Source organism: Mesoplodon bidens (genome assembly GCF_964165515.1).
Source record: "Mesoplodon bidens genome assembly, chromosome: 10".
NCBI lineage: Eukaryota > Metazoa > Chordata > Mammalia > Artiodactyla > Ziphiidae > Mesoplodon > Mesoplodon bidens.
The window spans coordinates 20934475-20956329 of record NC_138172.1 but is presented as its reverse complement, the minus strand read 5'-3'; the positions used below and the strand labels follow the sequence as shown (position 1 = coordinate 20956329).

Here is a 21855-nt window from a genome sequence, read left to right as displayed (position 1 = left end):
TTTAGCATAAACCACACTTTGGCATATTTTCCTACTGCCGCAGTCACCTTCCGCATGCTTCCCAGCCACTCAGCTCTTTCCATAGCATTCACGTTTCATGAATTGGATTTTTATCATTGTCCCTCTTCTCTGCAGTCTCAGGGTTGTAAGCTTCCTCAGCAGGAGTGACATGGGTGTGCCTAAGGGTAGGTCAAAAGAACACTGTGCTTATTCACCCAACACATATTTATTGAGCACCTACTCTTGTGCCAAGTGCTGTCCCTGTGCTGGGGATAGAGCAGTGAATAAAATGGGCAAAGATACGTGCCCTATTGGAGTTAGCGTCCCGGTAGGAGTGGAAAGTTCTATGAAGAGGAATAAAGCCAGGAGGAGTTCCTATTTCATTTGAGGCTCAGAGGTTAGACCTCGCTTCTGAGGTTCCTTTTTTTTTTTTTTTTTTTGCGGTACGTGGGCTTCTCACTGTTGTGGCCTCTCCTGTTGTGGAGCACAGGCTCCGGACGCGCAGGCTCAGCAGCCATGGCTCACGGGCCCAGCCGCTCCGTGGCATGTGGGATCTTCCCGGACTGGGGCACGAACCCGTATCCCCTGCATCGGTAGGCGGACTCTGAACCACTGCGCCGCCAGGGAAGCCCCTGAGGTTCCTTTTAAACAGAGATGTGAATGAATTAACTGACTGAAGAGTAAGCCATGCAACCGTCTGGGGAAGAGCGTTATAGGCCAGGAGGGCAGCAGGAAGAGTAAAACCCCTGAGGAGGGGACATACTTGCATTTGGCATCAGGCATCGTTTTTAATTCAGTGCTGCCCTTCCTAATGGTATGAATTAGGGTCAGTTGCGTTTGCAATGGATGGACCACGTCTGTGCACTCACCTCTAAAATGCAAGATTCTATATGGGATTCGCAGACACACGCTACTATACATAAAATAGATAAGCAACAAGGATTTACTGTATAGCACAGGAATTATACCCCATATCTTATAATAGCCTATAATGGAATATAATCTTCAAAAAAATGAATTGCTATGCTGTACAACACCTGAAACTAATACCAGTATTGTAAATCAACTACACTTCAATTAAAAAAAATCTCATTAAAATGCAAGATTCTACATTAGAGAAGGACCATGCCTTTCTCACTAGTCTCTACCCAGGGTCAAGTCTGACCTTTGGCTCTTGGTAAGTGTTGAATAAATATATATGCAATTAACAGATGGACACATAAGGTGTTGTAGAAGCATATGAAGGATCTCAAAAGCAGGGTCTTAGCTGGGTGTATGTCACTAGTTCACAGATTAAAGACAATAAACATGGCCAGCTCTGAAGCACATGTACTAGGAATTTTTCCTTAATGGTGACTCCACATTCTTTATGCTCAGCAAGCTGCATCTACAAAGCACCACTGAGGAATATATGATGGAGGAAAGGGGCCTGGACTGTGCCTTGGTTGCTGTATCTGTTGCTGTTCATTGGTATGTCCCAACTTCTAGCAGGGTACCTGTGGGCTCAGAGTAGAAACTTAATGAATATTTGTTAAAGAGTGAATAAAATCAAAGCAGGCATACATTTTCATTTCTTTCATAAAGCAATGTTGGAATCACTCTGCAAAGATATGCATTCTGCCTGTTTTCTGCCCAAGAAAGATATACTAGGACTAGAGAAGATGAGAAAGATTAAAATGGTGTCAAGGCCAGGCAGAACAGTTACTTACCTTAACAGTTACTTACCTTAACTCATTTATTTATGATCCTCATTTACAGATGGAGAAATTAGAGTTAGTGGCAGATGCAGGAAGTTTGAGTCCAGGGGTTGTGTTCTTAACTCCTGGAGTGTGTTGCTTGTAGAGAAGGATAACTAGCTGGTATAGAAACAGAGGTATGAAAAGAATTAAATTCCACTCAGTGGACTGTGTTTGTGGCATTAGTAATTGATGATCCTTAATGTTGATAGAAGTTTCTTTCACATATGACACATTTCAGATGGAGAGAAAGGTCTGATTTGTAACTTATCCTTCTCTAGTTTATGTATGCCTCAAAGACTCCTTTGGTTCAGTTTCTTGAGAATGGATCAGGTTTTCTGAAAGCCATGTGGGAATATTTCCTAACATAAATCTTTGTTTTGTTCTGGTAAGACATGGGTAAATTCTAAGTGCTATGATTACATTCCATGTGCTTCACAGCCTATCAGCTCTCGCCCTCACATTCGAGTTTAATCACGTGCTAGCAACATTATCCTCTTGTCAGCCTCGATTCCTCCCTTCTGTCCCCAACTCACGAACAAATTCTTCTACTTTATTATTCTAGGACAGTTAGGTTTTCTACTACTATTTTGCGTTTTCAATGGCATGAACTCATTTACTAACTGTGCTTTTGCAGGAGAACAAATTTAAAGGTGAAAGGAAGCCTGGTGAATTTCTAACAGTCTGCTGGGTTCGGGGGGAAGATCATTGGAACACCTTTGTTTTCCTTTCCTGTGCTTATGTGCTTTCAAGTGAGGGGAACGTTGTGATTTTCATAGCTGGTGTCAGCCTCTACGGCACAGGGAGGCAGATATCCTGGCCATCTTTCTGGGAAAGATGACAATGATTGTGTTTTCTCATGACTTTATTTTTCCATTGCTGACTATATGGCAGTATCATTCTGGCAAATATTGGCTGGCCATGGAACATTTTTAAGTACAAGGGTTTCATGAATATTCTGTCTATTACCATGGCTGAGGAATCAAAACAAAATACTCTGTGCACATTTCCTCGAGCATTCATGGATGGGTTCCAGTGTGTTACTTTTATGTTAGCTCCTAGACTGCGTGAAGAATCTAAAATAAAATATTACTGAAAACACAGTGATTAAGAAGAATTGGGTATAATATTTTGTACCATTTTCCTTTTCTACATAGTAATGACGTGAATGGTGACATAGGTGAACTGGGTGCAGAAAGACTTTGCAAGAATTTATGTCTTTAGACTCTTGTTATGGACATGATAGTATTGACAATAACATGTAATGTCTGTCTAGCTCTTGATAATCTCTGTTCTCACATAACAGAAGAGCAGACACTGATGATATTAAAAAATACCCTCCCCCAATATCCCAACGATTGTCATAATTTGTTTTCCCCCTACTCTAGAGTGTGCTTCTAATGTATTTATGTGATTAACGAGAATAAATAATTGCATGTGAGTGTACAAGGAGTTTACAAGGAGAGTATTTTAATGGCGGCTTTTGGCACTGGGGCTTTATTTGGACAAGGATCCTTCTACGGTGCCTCATGGGTCTAAGAATGCAGCAGGTTGGCCCAAACATGAATCAGCGAGTTCTTTTCTGGTGCAGTTTTGGAGGAGTTCTTTTGGGGAAGCCATGTCAGCATCAGGCCAGGGTGAAAATGATGGCGATAATGATGAAGTTGTTAACAATAATGGCTACACTGTATTCAATGCTCACACATATTCAGTGTGTCAGGTGGGTATCATGCATTATTCCATGGATTGTCTTACAACAGCCTGTGAAGTTGGGGCTCTTCTTGTCCCCATTTTACAGACAAGGAAACAGGCTTAGAGGGGTTTAATTTTCCCCTGGCTGTATAGCTAATGAGCGGGGGAAGAACTTGGATTTGAACTCCGTTCTTTCCTTCCTTCCTTCCTCCCTTGCTTCCTTCCTTCCTTCCTGTCTCGCTCTTCCTCCTTCCCTCCTTCCTTCCCTCCCTCTTTCGTTCTTTCTCATTGCAGGGGAATTAATAGGCACATCTTGTTTGATTGTGCTTCGATTTATTGCATTTTGCAGATACTGCCTTTTTTACAAATTGAAGGTTTGTGGCAAACCTGCATCGAGCAAGTCTATCAGCACCGTTTTTCCAATAGCATTTGCTCACTTTGTGTCTATATGTCACATTTGGTATTTCTTGTAATGTTTGAACTTTTTCATTATTTTTGTATTTGTTATGGTGGTCTGTGATCAGTGATCTTTGATGTTACTATTGCAAAAAGATTACAACTTACTGAAGATTCAGATGATGGCTAGCATTTTTTAGCAATAAAAAATTTTAAAATTAAGATGTATTTTTTTTTAGACATAGTACTGTTGCGCACTTAATAGACTACAGTATAGTGTAAACATAACTTTGATATGCAGTGGGAAACCAAAAAATTCATGTGATGGTCTGGAACCAAACCCACAATATCTCTGAGGTCTGCCTGTGTTTATATGTTTTTTTAATTGGTTTATAACATGTAAGTTTCATATGTACAATATTATATTTCGGTTTCTGTATACACTGCAGTGTGCTCACCACCAAAAGTTTAGTTTCCATCTGTCACCATACTGTTGACCCCCTTTACCTATTTTGCCTTCCACCACCTCCTTCCCCTCTGGTAAACACTGCTCTGGTATCTGTATCTATGTTTGTTTTTGTTTGATTTGGTTTGTTCATGTTAAAAAAATTTCACATATGAGTGAAATCATATGGTATTTGTCTTTCTCTGTTTGACTTATTTGACTTAGTATAATATCCATAATTTCCATCCATGTGATTGAAAATGGCAAGATTTCATATCTTTTTATGGATAAGTAGTATTCCATTGCACATATATGTAGTACAGGATGTGAACCCAGTTCTTTCTGACCCCAGAGCCTGGACTCCTACCTCATTCTCACCACATCCTTCCTAGAAATAGGAAACTCTTGTCTGGAATATTTTAGTGATCTGCTACCTAATTCCCTGCTTCCCTCCTCTTTCCTCTTTAGACCTTTGTCCTCCCACCAGCTTTCTGAAACATGCACCTCTTCATCGAAGGCCCCCTTCCGTCCTTCTTTGCCTAATGCATTCTCTGTCTTCAGGACTTCCATACCCTGAGCTTTCTCCTTTGAATTCTCACAATACTTTGCTCCTCTCTTAATCGAAACCCTTTGCAGCTAATAGTCAGCTAGTCAGGTATTCCAGGGATTCCTAGGCTGTGGCTGCAAGCATTCAGCTTTGCGTGTCTGTACCTGTGTGAATTTTTTCTGGAGGCAGTCCATAGTTTTCATATGAGTCTCAGAAAAGTATTTGACCAAAAAGGTTCAGGTATTCTTATTTATAGGAGTCTCTGCCCTCCTCCAAGTAATGAGCACCTAGAGGGGGGGAGCATATCTCATTCCAATTTATTTCCTTAGATGGCTATAATAATATATTTTTTGAGTAAATAATGAATACATAAATATCTCTATAAGTAGAGCCATGGGTATAGCCTGTGGGTTAAGAACTCAGGCTCTAGAACCAGACTGTGCCTTGGATTGAATTCCTTCTCTGCAAACTCTTCAGCAAGTGATGCAGTCTCTCAGAGCCTCACTCTTCTCATTGGTAAAAGGGACATCATAATAGTGTTTAAGTTAGTGGGTTGTTATTGAGGAATAAATCAAGGTATGGTATGTAAAATGCTTAGCACAGGAGTGCGTAGCATACCTCCCATAATTAGCTGCTACTATTAGTAGTAAGAACTTTTGAAAGAGGCTGGAGGATGAGAGTCTCATGATTTTTCTAGTTACTATCATGGAGATTTTACAAAAAGATTTATCATGACACTTTGAGTTTTCAAAGCTTAAAACCATCGTGTTTTCTCTAGCCATGGTGGCAGGTGCAGCTCAGAGACGTCCCTGAAAAGTTGTTCTTGGACATTTCCTTTCCCTGTGGCCTCAACCCTGGCCGTGTAGCGGCTCAGGCTTCATAGATGGATACCCTGAAATGCCAGCTAATGGAAATTTTGTGATATGGCCACTCTGCCCCCGAGGATTTGGACATATGCTTTTTGTGTTTAAATCAACAGAAAAAAAGTGCAGCTGTAGCCACCCTTCTGCATAATCGTTGAAGTAGCCCTTTTCCTTGCATGTCTTGGAGCCCCTGAGTGCCAGGCCTGTCACTTACTGTCCCCTCTGTGCATCGCAGGTAAGTCCAGTAGGTCAGATGAAAGGCAGAGGCCGGCAGGGCATAATCACTTATTTACGTAGCACTGATGAATAGCTGTACACAGATCAAGGCATACATGTTATTTATAGTAGTGCGGCCATAGGGTCACATTGGCAAGAAGCAGCCTCTAGAAAAGTGCTTTAGTTGGATAGTTATGAACTCTGGCTCATTACTGTGCACTAAATATAGAAAAGGGAGTTTGAAATCTCTTTACAGAAAATATATTGTGAGCTGGGTTCATTGACATAAGGGGAAAAACTGTTGACTCCTATTTTCCCAGAGTTTTTTACGAGTGTATACCGTTTCTTTTCATCACTGGTAAATGTATGACCTTTAGTAAGTCGTTTGCAAATACTATTAAAAAAAAAAGTCTTTAAAAAGTATAGCAGCTTTAATCACTGTCATCAAGAACTGGAGACACCCCAGATGTCCTTCCACTGGTGAAAGGACAAATAAGCCATGGTTCGTATATACAATGGAATATTAATTTGCAAATAGGTACCGATACCTGCTGCAACATGGATTGATCTCAAATATACTTACTAAGGGAAAGGAGCCAGACTCAAAAGTCTCTGTATTAAATGATCCCATTTATATGACATTCTGGAAAAGACAAAACTATAGGAATAGAAAAATAGGTAGTTTCTGGGGGATGGGGTTGGGTGATGTTTTGACTCCCCAGGGGCAGCCTAAGGAGTGTTTAAAATGATGGAATTGTTCTGTATCTTGATTGTGGTGGTGGTTACATGAATTTATGCATTTCAAAACCTCTAGAACTGTACAGCAAAAAGGTGAATTTTAATGTTATATAAATTAAGAACAATTTTTTTAAAAAAGAATGACAGCGTGTACCCAAACACTGAGAGAGAAATGTGGACTTGCTTTGAAAGGGGCAATGCATGTCATTAAAATCTCATAAGTATCTTTTGATTAGCTACTAGAAGTCAGTGCTTTATAGGAAATCAGAAAAGAAAGTACTGGTCTATATGCTCAGTGGCATAACAGTCAACTTTGGTAAACATGCACAAAAAAATAAAAGGGAACATTACATTTGTATTATGGAAATTTAGACAGAGGAGAAAAAGGCATCTAGCTGGGATCATGGATGATTTTTGTTAAAGTGAGGAAGGTTTGTCAAGGTATTAATATAATCTTGAAGAATGGGTCGATTCTTAAAATGTTTTTTAGTAAACTTTTAATGAAAGTATAACATTCCTACAGAAAAGTATACACATCTTATGTGTCCTGCCTGATGAATTTTCATGGAGTAATCCAGTCTATGAGACAGACCATTACTAGCATCCTTGCACCTTCTGCTAGTTAACCCTTCCCCAGGTATAATCACCATCCTGACTTCTAACATAGATTAATTCTGTCTGGGTGTTATTTAACTTTATACAAATGGAACAATACAGCCTGTACTGCCATGTCTGGATTCCTTTGCCCAACATTATGTATGTGAGATTCATCCCTGTTGTCATATGTGGCAATAGTTTATTCCCATGGAATATTCTGTTATATGACTATATCACTATCTCTTCTGCTGTTGATGGGCATTTGATTTGCCTACAGTTTTGCACTGTTATGAGTGGTGCTGTTATGAACATTATTGCTATATGCTTTTTGGTGAACATGCATATACATTTCTGTTTGCTGTGTGCCAAGGAGTGGAATTATTGGGTTATAAAGTATGCATATGTCCAGCTTTGGTGAATACTACAAACCGTTTCCAAAGTCTTTGTACCAATTTACACCCACAGCAGCAGCATCTGAGTGTTCCAGTGGCACCATTCCTCCTCGCCAACATTTAGTAATGCATCTCTGTTTCATTTTACTGAAGAATGTGTAGAATCTTGGTAGAAAGGGATGGTGAGTGCATGACGGGTATTCCAGGCAAGAGGAACAATTAATCAAGAGCATACAGCTGGGGTTAGAGAATGAGTGCAGTAGTTCCCTGTTATCCACAGATTTAGTTATCCATAGTCCACCACCATCCAAAAATATTAACTGGAAAATTCCAGAAATAAACAATTCAGAAGTTTTCAGTTGCACACCATTCTGTGTAGTGTGATGAAATCTCATGCTGTCCTGTGCCGTCCTGCCCCAGACGTGAATCATCCCTTTGTCCAGCATATCCAGTCTGTTAGTAACTTAGTAGCCATCTAGGTTATCAGATTGACTGTCGTGTTCAAGTAGCCCTTATTTTACTTACTGATGGCCCCAGAGTGCAAGAATAGTGATGCGGGTGATTCAGATATTCTCTTACTGTGCATAATTTATAAATTGAACTTTATCCTAGATATGTATGCATAGGAAAAAGCATAATATATATAGATTTCAGTACTACTCATCCATTAGGGGTCTTGGAAAGTATCCCGTGGATAAGAGGTGGGGGACTACTGTATGTTGTTTGTAATGTTTGCACTACTTATAATCGTTAAGACTAGAAAGATAAGTTGGCCTTGATTGCCAGTCTAAATAAGACATTTGAAATTCATTCATTCTATGTTGATAAACCATTAATTTTATTAAAATAATAGCATGGAAAATGAAATATTGCCATTTGCAGCAACATGGATGAACCTAGAGATCATCATACTAAGTGAAGTAAGTCAGACAAAGACAAATATCATATGGTATCACTTATATGTGGAATCTAAAAAAAGGTATAAATGAACTTATTTACAAAACAGAAATAGAGTCACAGATGTAGAAAACAAACTTATGGTTACCAGGGGGAAAAGTGGGAGAAGGGATAAATGGGGAGATTTGTGATTGACATATACACACTACTATATATAAAATAGATAACTAATACGGACCTGCTGTATAGCACAGGGAACTCTTAATACTCTGTAATGACCTATAGGGGAAAAGAGTCTAAAAAAGTGGATATATGTATATGTATAACTGATTCATGTTGCTGTACAGCAGAAACTAACACAGCATTGTAAATCAACTATACTCCAATAAAAACAGAAAAAAAAAAAAAAGTAGTAGCATGGAAGCAGCAAAGCCATGCTTTAGGAAGAGTTATCTAGTAGTAGGTGTAGGATGTACTGCAGGGAGTGGGGAGCGCAACTTAGCCGTCCAGGCCAGAGCTGGATCATGGCAGAATAACTGTGAGGGCAGAGGAGATGCAGTGTGGTGTTGACAGGTAACATATGATAAGTGACCAGACAGTGGAGGGTTAAGGGCAAAGGAGAGTGAGAGATACCTCTGACCTGATGGTACGTACCTTAGCCAGATAGGTCAAAATTAGCCTTAATGAGTGGAGTATACTTGTTATCTCTATATCTTCACTTTCCTTACACTCCTTTTTAATCCTTCATAAAAAATGTGAAATATACACATAGAAGAGCACCTGAAACCTATCAGTTAAGTAAAGAACAATAAGATGAATAACCATGTCCCCGCTATTATTCATCCTGAGATATAAAATACTCTAGAAGCCTCACCTTTGATTACATCCTCCTCTCTATCCTACCCCCAACTGAGTTCACCACCACCCTGAATTTTACGCTAATCACTCCCTTGCTTTTCATTATGGTTCAGTGTTGCTATCTATGACTGCATGTCTAAACTAGACTTTGAACTATAAACAATGGAGCCATATGGCAGTATTCTATGTGACTTGCCTTTTTCAACATTGTTTTTGATTTGAAAAAGGTAGAGGCATATAGCTGTAGTTTATTCATTTTCACTGTTGTGTACTTAATCCATTGTGTCCATAATCTTCAATTTATTGATCTATTCCTCCTTAATCCTTACCCTCTGTGCTGTGGCTTTAATCACTCAACATAATTTTTACACGTTGACAAAATACTGTGGCATGTGTAACTCAAGTATGTCAGTGTACTGTGTCCCACCGACTTTAAAAGCTGTCTGATAGACACACTGAAGTTTTTGCTTATTTATTTAACACTTACAGTGAGTTAGAACTACTCTGTCCCCTGTATGGGAGAGCTGCTTACTTTAAAATAGAGTTTCTCACGCGCAGCACTATTAAACATTTGGGGCTGGATAGTCTTTATTGTGAGGGGCATGCTAGCCCTTGTAAGGTGTTTAACAGCACCGTGGTCTCTGCCTCTAGATGCCAGTAGCACCTGTCTCCCCGTCTGTAACAACCAAAAGTGGCTCCAGACATTGTTACATGTCCCTTGAGGACAAAACTGTGCCGTTTGAGAACCACGATTTTAAAGGATTAGGATTCAATGAAAAGGCATTGAGTTACCATGACTGACAGGAGAGAATCATCAGTGTAACCTTCCTCTTACTTCCCTGCTGCCCCATCCTGGCTCCAGGTTAGAGGTATGATCTTGTCTTTGGGCAGTGGGCCTTCCCTGGTCCTGGAGATCAGCCATTTCCTCTTGCAAGTGCCTTGGCAGTTTCACTCCATGCTGGTGACTGTTTTCTATATTCTCTCTATATCTGCCACTCTCTTTGCTCTGATCCCACCTACCCTAGAGGTAGTCTTTACCTTATGGGTCTGATGAGAGAATCATGCTTATTGCATTTATAAATTGCTTCCATTTCTCCCAAAGCAAAGGAAAAGAAATATTTTTTGATACTGTCAGTTTAAAAAACTATAATAAACACATGTTAAACCAAAGTTAAAAGTGCCAGTGAACTATAAGATGATCATATTTCAGACGTTTTTACAGCATTATTGATAGTTTGATATTAATTTGGGCTTAAGGAGTTATGGAACATATGCAGAGTGGTAAAATGATGGACCTTTTGATCTTTAAAATTAAAACTTTGATCTTCAAATTTTAAATTAAAATATATATAGATGGTACATGGCTCTCCCATAACTTTTTGTATGGGTTTTTTTCATGTCCAGCACAAACCTGTATGTGAATCCCAAAGCATTATAAAGTTGGCTCCATCTAGTGTATAAAAATATTATACAGCTAGGAAAAAAAAAAAAACCCAACAACTCTACTGGGAATCTCCTCTGATACTTTATTATGAAATTAGAAAAAAGGCAAACCAAAACAAAACTGGACTATAAGTTATATTTGTGCCCCAGGAGATAACACAGGCAGAAGTGACCTTCACAGTGTAAGAGGAGAGGTCATTATATATTGAAATACAGCATGCCTAACATTTTGTTCTAACAGCCTTGCCTTTTTTTTTTTTTTCTGGACGGAGGTCTTGTTTACAGGCACTATCAACCATCGTGGCGTCACTTCCATTGTGATATTCTCGGTCCTACTGGCCTGGCCCCTAGTTTTCCTGTATGGAATCATATCTGTCAGTCATGTTCACTTTCCACAGTTAGGAAGTGATTAGGGCTAGGCCCATGTACTATGATTTCAGAGCCCTGGATGATTTTCTTTATCAGACTGGAATTCTTTGTAGCTGTTCGCTTCTCACTGCAATAGACTAGCCACTATTTCTGGGCTGTGTTTAATCTTGTTTCCCCTGAAGGATTCTGACACATTCTTCATTTCTCTCAATCAGGGTTCCCAGATTTGAGCTGTGCTCATACTAACTTCATGACCTTTGCCCCCATATTCCATATGGAGGCTTAAATAAATAAAAAATATATATTTAAAGGAAATGCTATAATAAATGGCAACGACAGATGGATGTACGTGTAAAATAAATATAATGAAATTGGAAGAAAACTGTTAGATCCTGACTAGCTGTGTGGTCTAGAAGGGCCTGAGTATGAGATCTGAGCTGTTTTTGTTACAAAAAGCAAGTGTTTCGAGATTGAAGACACATTAGCATCAAAAAGACACTTTTCCCGGGGTGAAAGAAATTGGAAAGGACCTTTCTCACTGTGTAATTCCATGGTCATTGAATGTGGAGTCTGTATGTCTCCATTTGAGACCATCCTGTATCCCACACTTTGAGAAACTTTGCTCACGATTTACCATCTTTGCCAAAGGAAGTTTGTCATGCTACCCCAATCTCCAAAGGCCTTGTTTCCCATCGAAAGCCTTTTTGAGTAATTCTTTCTTTTCTGAGTACTTCCTTACTTCTCCCATTAAAAAGTAGAAATTGTGCTGATATTTCACATTTTCTCTCTTTTTTTTCAACTAGATTAAGTTATTTGGGAACAAACGTTGTGCATTTCTTTACATTTCTAGTGAATGCCATTAATTTAACTCATGCTTGGTATAAATATTCAGGGAAGCCTGCTTCATTCCTGTTTTTGTTTTTTTGTAAAGGTAGATTACACTCAGAAGTGACCAGAAAAAGCACCATGGTCAATTCATTAATCATTTAACCCATTGACAAATAGTTACTGGGTTCTTTCTCTGGGTCTGGAATTGTGCCTGGTTAAAGAATGAAGAGGTGAACTAAACAGGCATGGTTTATGCCTTCATGGAATTCAGACTCTAGTGTGGGGTGTGGGGAACAGACCACTAAAGAGGCGGCTCCATTGCAAGGTTCTAATTTTAGAATTAGTTTGCTTCTGTGATTGTTGAGTGGCTCACAAAAACTTGGCACAGAGAACCCTAGCGAGAGGCGTGTGGGCCCTGGAGTTTCAAACCCCAGATCTGCAGCTCATCAACATCTTGACTCTAGGCAAGTTACCTCACTCCTTGTCCCTGTTTCTTTATTTAAATAAAGAGAGGTAAAATAAAGGTACAGTTATCAGTGTGATGATATGATGAATTCTCTGTCTTTTCTCTTCCCCCCTCTTTTTTTTTTTTTTTTTTAAAGAGGCAGAGACACAATCTTATTTTTTCAGATTTTCAAATTCCCTGCCTGGCACACTAGGAAATGAAAACACATTGATCCTTAATCCAGTATTAGAAAGCAGATGTCCGTATTAATGGGAATATCATTGTGGATGGCGCTTAAAGATGGCAAATTCATGCAACTTCCAAATTGTCTGTTTAAATTAGTAAATGATTTGAGCATTCTGAGTTGCTCCAAAACATTTCTGTCTTCAGAGTCTAAGGTCTATGATATATCATTGATGTACTTCAAGCATGTTGAGTAGTGCCTGGGAAGTAGTAGGTGCTCAATAAATATTTGTTGAATGAATGAGTTTTAATAAATATTTTTCTATCTTTTACTCATGATTTTGTCCATATCTTTTAAAAATGAGCCAGCGTTGTTTGATATGAGGAGCTTAATAAGCTTGAATGGGTGTGGTGGTGATTCTCTGCAGCTCCATCACCAGCCTCATCTGTAATAGCTGGCAGGTAATAAATACTTGGTAAATGTCAAAGCAAGAATTAGGTAGTTTTGTTAGGCACTATTTTTTTTTTTTTTTTTTTTTTTTTTTTTTTTTTTTTTTTGCGATACGCGGGCCTCTCACTGTTGTGGCCTGTCCCGTTGCGGAGCACAGGCTCCGGACGCGCAGGCCCAACGACCATGGCTCACGGGCAGAGCCTCACAGGTCCAGCCGCTCCGCGGCATGCGGGATCCTCCCGGACCAGGGCACGAACCCACGTCCCCTGCATCGGCAGGTGGACTCTCAACCACTGCGCCACCAGGGAAGCCCAGGCACTATTTTTTTTAAGGACATATAGCTTAATTTTTTCAAGCAAAGATTTCATTTTTATGTCACTGCATAGCAGTATTACTTGAAATTACAGAGGCTATTAATTTAAAATATTGGTTATTTTAACATTTTACTATCAACATATATATACGCTTTGATTATAGGACTCCCTAGCGTGTAAATTAGATTCAGAATGCTAATGTGTATCCAATTTATGATGATTGATTAGATTTAATCAACAGACTGGAAGGATTTCTGTGCAAATATTATTTTTTTCATTTCAAATCCTATTTGCTCAGCATAACTGAAACAGGATGTCATTAATATAAGAGTGAGTATTGAGATGCTTTAGAAGTTTGGGAAACTTGATTATTGACATAAATTTAACCTATGGTGATCTTCTGAACACAGAGAGGTTTGATTTGTTATACTTTTGCTTATTTAAATACATTATTTCCTGCTTGACTTCTGAGTATGTTTATATAGTAAAAATACAAATTAAAAACATAACTGACACATCGAGTCAGAGCTGAAGGTTCCCTGGGCTAGCAATTTTGTCTGTAGCTAAGACAATCATTGAAAAAGCATTGGTAGTTGTCCACTCTCAGAAGTTTCAGATCGCCATTAGCATCTTAGTTTTTAGTTCTTCACTATGAATGAATATGTTATTCACAAGTATCTCTAGACCCTTCCTGAGCTTACATTTATTTTCATACTGCATAACCTCTTCAAATACCATGTTTCAAAAGCATTTTCATTTTTGTCTCCTAATAATAACTTTTATTTGTCCTACAACTTGAAGTTCTTTGATTCTAAGGGCTGACTTTTCATGCCCTACAGGGTACTGAAAGTGTCCTTTTTCCTTGCATAACATTGATTGAGTGCTGTTTTTTTGCAGGTACTGTGCTAGGTACTTTTCATACCTAACCTCATTTAATCACATAACCTGTTAAATAGGTAACATAAATATCTCCATTTTACAGATGCAGATCTTGAGAGTCAGAAATGAAATAAGTTGCTCAAGGTAAAGCTACGAGTTGAACACAGTGCGTGGGGTATGTGTGTGTCTACAGTACACCACCACACTATGCTGTCTCCAGTTGAAAAACGGTGCTAAGTTTACGTCTGTAAGAGAGACTTATCAGTTGTTTACTTATTTATGAAATAGTGGACCTCTCAGAGGTTTTGTGCTCACAGGCCAAAGTCACTGCCCTGGATTCTTACCACATGTTGTACAAATGAGAGCTTTCACACCTGACACACTTTCGTACCACCTTCCACCATAGCATTGTGATTTCCCTTGAGAAACAGTCTGTCTCTACCTTCAGCTCAGTTTTTGGGATACAAATATGGGATTTACATGAATGGAATAGAAAGTCTAACTGACAGAGTACCCTTCTTCTTTATTTTCATCCCTTTTCCAGTTCCCCCTTGGACCATAAAGGATTAGGTGGTTCTTTGAGCTGCTGATGCCTTGGTGTCTCAGAGAGGGAAGCTGGGGAAGGATGGATTCACCTGCCTTGTAGCCAGGACCTCAGCTAAGGTGGTCTGTGGAGGCCACTTCTAATAGCTGAATATTGTGTTGCTTTAAAATACTTTAATATCTTGACTCTTGCTCGGAAGAAGAACGAAACTGATGTCTTTGTTGATGACGATGGGGTTGCACTCTCCTGCTTATGTCCTCAACACTGTTAGGAGGATGGCAGACACACCCTATGTGCTTATTTGCTCTTCAAGCTTTAATTACTTTAAAAAAAGAGTTACTACAGGAAAAGACAAGTCCACATTTTTCTTTTTAAATAAGTTAAAAGTCCTGAAGGCGAAGATTTCACTTCTTATAAAGTCGTAGTGTGAGTAACTTTGTGCCCCCCCACCATGGCAACAGCCTTATCTTTTCCTATTTATTTACCTAGATAAGGAAATTAATTGCATTTTTACTAAATTTCTCATTTGAGGAAATGCCATCAAAGTGGCATAATCTCAAATCAGTGTTTCCCTCCTCAAGTTTGTGTTGTCTCACAAACTTGGCTTATTTTGTAGATTGTGGTCTGCTTATTGCAAATACCCCGCTGCCATTTATAGAGAACAAAGAGACAGCTCCTGAATTGCCTTTAATGCAGAGCAAGTATTTCTTTTGAAGTGAACTCTAACAGATAATATCAGAGAGCTCAAGGGAAGGAACTAATCTCTCGTATTGATTTTTTTTTGACGGGTGGTACGCAGGCCTCTCACTGTTGTGGCCTCTCCCGTTGCGGAGCACAGGCTCCGGGTGCGCAGGCTCAGCGGCCATGGCTCACGGGCCCAGCCGCTCCGCGGCATATGGGATCCTCCCAGACCGGGGCACGAACCCATATCCCCTGCATCGGCAGGCGGACTCTCAACCACTGCGCCACCAGGGAAGCCCTCGTACTGATTATTCATGAAAGACCAAGCTATTTCTCCCTTCTATTTCTCCCTTCATTAATTGCTTAAAATTTTACTTTGACAGCATTTGAGATGTCTCTTTGTAGATTATATCTGTATTCTCAGGACAGAGTTTTCTAAACAGTTTTTAAAAAAACGTTATTTTTTTCTCCTGGATATTTGTATAAGCATCTAACATTTCTTAATGTTGACATGAGCCTAGATTAAGTTTACCTGGGGTCATCTTGGTCTTGTCTGCATTTTCCTTTTCAACCTTAAAGGGCTTCTTTGTGAGCCAGGTACAATGATCCGTCTTTCAGAAGATGCTGTACCTTCATTGTTACAGGGAGATCTGTTCCTGGTAGTAGAAAAAAAAAAAAAAAAAGGAACAAGATGAAAGAGGTAAACGTTATTGAGTGGTACTGAACACTTATTTCTGCAGGTAAGTAGTCATTAAAAATTTCCCTCAGTCATGCTGTGAGGGGTTCAGATTAGAACTGCTGGGCTGCCAGTTCCTTGTAACTTTGTATCCTAATACCTTATCCATAAAAGTGAGTTGTGTTCAGCAACTAAAAGCTTCCAAACGAAAAGTATACAATTGTGAGTCCCACTTATACCTATTGACTTCCTAATTAATTAAATGCCATCATCAAATTATATTTCAGAGCTCCTTCATTACCTGATCTTTTTCATTTTGTCACTCATCCATCCATTCTTCCATCCATTTATCCATCCATCCATCCACCCACCCATCCATCCATCTAGCAAAAGTTTATTGAGCACTTACTTTATCCCAGGCACTGAGAATGAAATAAATACAAAGAAAGAACCCTGCCCTCAAGGATGAAAGACAAACAAGTAAAATGATTAGAAGTTGGAGTAAGTGCTATAAAAGAAAGAAAAAACATTTACTGGGAGAGTAAATAGCAGAAGTGGGTGTTCCTGCTTTAGGTAGGATAGGGGGCAAGGGAAGCCCTCCCTAGGGAAGAAACAGAAAACCTGTGAGACCTCATCTGAAAGGTGAGAAGGAGCCCCCCTGGGAAGGAGCCCCTGGAGCAGCCATTCTGTCCTTCCTCCTCACTCTTACCATGGGCCTGTGTACGTGAGTTTGGGATTTCTCTGAGGTGAGTCCCAGAGAAGCAGAGCCTCTTGCATCTTCCTGTTTATCTTCCCCACAGCACTTGAGAGATGTCTCTCAAATGCTGGGTGCATCAATAAATGTTTGAGTAGAAGGGCCTTTCGGTGGCATCTTTTTCCAGAGCATGAACACGATGGCATGTGGGGAAAAGAGGGGATGTGTTTGTTACTCTGGAGAGTAGTTTGTGAGTTTTGTAATCACTTTCATGATACTCATGAATCAAGGCTTTCACTCAACAGTCAAAGCATATCCATTGAAACTCCAAGTGAACACTTTAATATATCGAACTATTCAAGTAAAGACTTCTTTATTCAACAAATAAAGGGAACTTCCATTCTTGGGTGTTTTTCTGTCACTCCTGGAGAGATAATTTACATAGAATATATTATATGTAATTATGTATATTATAATATGTTATATAATAGTGGTTCCCAAGCCTTACTTCACATTGCCCTTTATGAGAATTTTTTTTAAAATATGGAATTCAAAACCATGCCTTTGGAGAGTCTCAATCATTTGTTTGGGGAAAGATTCTTGACATTTGTATTTTTAAATGCTCCTGAGTTGATTTTAAGGAGATGGAGTGGGGAGAAATGTCCCCAGGTGCTTCTGATAGGAATACAGGTTTGGGAACCATTGGCTGGGATCACAATAAAACGTGATGGGTAGGTGCTTCCTAAATTGTATGTAGGGGGTAGTTCATGGGTCAGTATAGTCCTTGGCATGTATTAAGTCCTCAAATGTTAACTATTGTGAGGGTGGTGAGTAGAAGTAGTTTATTGAAAAGAGCAATAACTATCAGAAGGAAAGATATAAGAAAATGATGTGCTTTGGGGGCAATAAAACATTTGATACCCAAATAAATCAAGAAGAATTCTGACTGTGATAAAACAGTGGTTCTACTTTTCTTCAGCTGAGTTTTGGACAGGATAACGAGTAAAACCTCTTATCTCTTCCCTAACATGTTCAACATAGTGATTGAATTTTTCCTTCAAAAAAGATTGTGGCCCAAATTTAGCCAAAAAAAAAAAAAAAAGAAAAGAAAAGAAAAAGTTGGCTGTCACTTGGATGTTTGATAGTTTTAAGTTCCATTTTAGTTAAGGTTGTCTTTGAAAAAAGTCAGTAAGAATTCTGATGACTCTAGTTGATTTGCTGGAATTTGGGGCAAGGAGTAGTAATTAAGATTTTAATTGTATTGGAGTACAGGTAATATTTTTATTCTGCATTCAGCGTTTTGTATTAAAGAATAGTATCTTTCTTTCTCCTCTGCTACCAATTCTTAGTTTGTGTTTAAATTTAGGGCTTCGGCGTATATATGCATTTATGTATATATGTGTGTGTTTATACATGTGCATTTGTATACGTATATGCACTTAGGATACATATCTGAATAGTACAAATGTGAACAAGAGAGTTGCTTATACATTATAGATTAATCCATTTTAAACATATGAACATCAACCATGGACTATTTTTTTTTAACATCTTTATTGGAGTGTAATTGTTTTACAATGGTGTGTTAGTTTCTGCTTTATAACAAAGTGAATCAGCTATACATATACATATGTTCCCATATCTCTTCCCTCTTGCGTCTCCCTCCCAACCTCCCTATCCCACCCCTCTAGGTGGTCACAGAGCACCGAGCTGATCTCCCTGTGCCATGAGTTGCTTCCCACTAGCTAGCTATTTTACATTTGGTAGTGTCTATATGTCAGTGCCACTCTCTCACTTCGTCCCAGCTTACCCTTCCCCCTCCCTGTGTCCTCAAGTCCATTCTCTACGTCTGCGTCTTTATTCCTGAACCACGGACTATTTATTTTACTAGGTTCTAGGGATACAATAGTAAACCAAACAGACATGGTTCCTACCCCTCAGAAGACATTTGTTGAATAATTGCATGACTACTTGAGGGGCAGTATCGTGGAAATCTATGTAATGTTTTATGAATTTTGTAGATGGTGTCAGATGTGTAGGTCAAGCTTTATTCCATTTGCCAGTGGGTATTTCATTGCTGTGTTCAGGGAGATCCCCCAAGAACATTAGCATAACATAGGTATTTCTGAAGTACCATGAATAAGTTGAACACGTGCCCCTTAAAGGTAATTTTACTTGGACACTTATGTAAATGGTCAATGGTTAGCCTCCTTGGGGTGGTAGATTGTCCAGGACAAAATATCAGGCGATGTCATTGGCGGGACACGCCAGGGGAGCATTTGCTACCACATTCTGTCCCTGCTGGAATGGCTGGAATTGATTCCATTGGTTTTGTGATCAACGTTTGAGAGCCCACGGAGAGCACAGGTTTTCCCTGTGTGTAAGCATGTAATAAATCAGGGTTTCAGTTGTAAAACTTCCCCCGGTGCATTGTAACTTAATGCAGCTTCAAATAGTGTCCAAGGTGGGAGAGAGTCCAGCTTGGTCTTTTAAAAAAATCATCCCCTTTAAGGTCCTGATATGGTAATTTCCTACCCTCTCTGTTTTCTTTGATCTTCCAGTTTCTTTATGTTTTTGTTTTACTCTGTTGCATTTCCATTGGTTCTGTAGATTGGTCAGTGTGCATCCAGAATAGACAGTTCCAACTACAATCATAATTGTAAGAGCTATTTTTTTTTTTTTTTTTTTTTTTTTTTTGCAGTATGCGGGCCTCTCACCGTTGTGGCCTCTCCTGCTGCGGAGCACAGGCTCCGGACGCGCAGGCTCAGCAGCCATGGCTCACGGGCCCAGCCGCTCCGCGGCATATGGGATCCTCCCGGACCGGGGCACGAACCCATATCCCCTGCATCGGCAGGCGGACTCTCAACCACTGCGCCACCAGGGAGGCCCTAAGAGCTATTTTTTAATTGAGAGCTTACTATGTGTCAGACTGTGCCATACACGTTACATATATTGTTTACTTCAGTTTTAACAATAACCTACAGGATAGCCATTGATCATTTCCCCTTTCTCAAGTGAAGAAACTGGGGCATGGAAAGTTTAGTAAATTTGCACAAGGTCACAGAATGAGTAAGTGCTGGGATTTGAACCTGGTTAAGTTGACAACAGAACCTGTGTTCTTCTTTTTTTTTTTTAATTAATTAATTAATTAATTAATTAATTTATGGCTGCATTGGGTCTTCGTTGCTGCGTGCAGGCTTTCTGTAATTGTGGTGAGCGGGGGCTACTCTCCGTTCCGGTGCACAGGCTTCTCATTGCAATTGGCTTCTCTTGTAGTGGAGTATGGGCTCTAGGCGCATAGGCTTTGGTAGTTGTGGCTCACAGGTTCTAGAGCACAGGCTCAGTAGTTGTGGTGCATGGGCTTAGTTGCTCTGCGACACGTGGGATCTTCCCGGACCAGGGCTTGAACCCATGTCCCCTGCATTGGCAGGCAGATTCTTAACCACTGCGCTGCCAGGGAAGTCCAGAACCTGCGTTGTTGATTTTTATGCCAAACTGTGCTAGAGGCAGGAGAAGTGAGGTATGGAGTAGTTTAGTAAGGGGAATAGTGTAGCATCTTAGTCATCTGTTAACCCTAGTACCCAGCACAATGCCAAGTGTGTAGAAACTCCTCAATAACTATTGTTAATGAATGCAGTCATTTGCATCAGGGACCTGGCTTCCCCACCCCACCCCCATTCCTTCTATTTATTGGTCTTTAGCTTTACCAGTAATCTACCCACTTTAATCCACTTCTCTCCACTCTTGTCCCTTCTCCCCTCCCCCATAAAGTATCATCACCTCCTACTAGGACTATTGCAGTAGCCAATCTTGCTCCTTCTCTAGGTGGTTCTTGATATAGCAGCCAGAGGGACCTTTCTAAAAGCTCAGATGTGAGCCCATCACTTCCCTGCTTACACCCTCTCAATGGTTTCCTGTTCATCTTGGAACAAAATCAGTGACTCTTCTCTGGTCTCCCAGATCCTGATGGTCTGGTCCTAGCCGCTGCTTTAGTCTCACGGACGCCATGATTTCCCTTACTCTCTGTCCTCCAGCCACAAAGAATCTTCCTTCTAACTCCCTACTTCAGGATTCTTGCACATGTCATTACCACTGCTCAGAAGACTCTTCTCCCGTGCCCCCCTCCACACCCGTAACCCATGACTGCTACCCCCACTCACTTCTATGCCCAGAGGCCCCTTCCTAAGGGAAACCTTTTCTGACCCTTACATTTTAAGCTTTCCCAGCTCCTTGTAGCATTTACCACATTTCATGATATATTTGGGTGATTATTTAGTATGTGTCCCACTAGACTGTAAACTCCAAGAGTTTGCACAGTGCCTGGGATGTAGTAAGTGTTCCATAAATATTTATTCAACAAAAGAAAAAATGAAAAATGAACAAAGAATAAAAAAAGCCAGAAATAGCTTGTCGGAGACTCCTGGCTGGATATTTGCTATTATTAAAGGGAAATTAAGGGAAGATAATTTCATTACATTATGAAATTCAAGTTGGATTATGGTTTATAGAGACTGCATTGTTTTCCAACTATGTACTTCGGAGACAAACTCTTAGGCACAGAGAGGTGAAGTAACTTGCCCAGGGTACACAGCTAGTCCATGTCAGATGTCTTTGTTCTGACCTCTGAGTTGTGTGTAAGGAGAAACAGACATATTTTCATAACTGTGCAGGACATCTTTGGTGTGCTGAGTCTGTAGGAGCTGCATCAGTATTTGATAATATTGACATCATGTCACAATTTTAAAGCATCTTTTGAGAGCATGTATTATTATTTCGGCACATCCAGAATTTAATTAGATGACAATCTAAGAATACACAGATGTATGGCCTAAAGATGTCCTAAAAAATAGAGCCCACAGTTGAAGCAGCTTGTGTTACCTTCCACCAGGACTGGGCAAGGGAAGCCCTCCATATATTCTTGGGGTCTGAGGGTAAGGAATGTTGTCCAGATCTCTAGCTTGTCAGCAGGAG

The 21855-nt window shown here is 39.8% G+C and overlaps 1 protein-coding gene across 6 annotated transcripts in view; it reads left to right on the top strand.

Moving 5' to 3' along the window:
* The window catches only part of MITF (melanocyte inducing transcription factor), a 227160-nt gene that overhangs the window by 103677 nt on the left and 101628 nt on the right, over nt 1-21855 (top strand). The gene's annotated exons all lie outside the window — the stretch shown is intronic.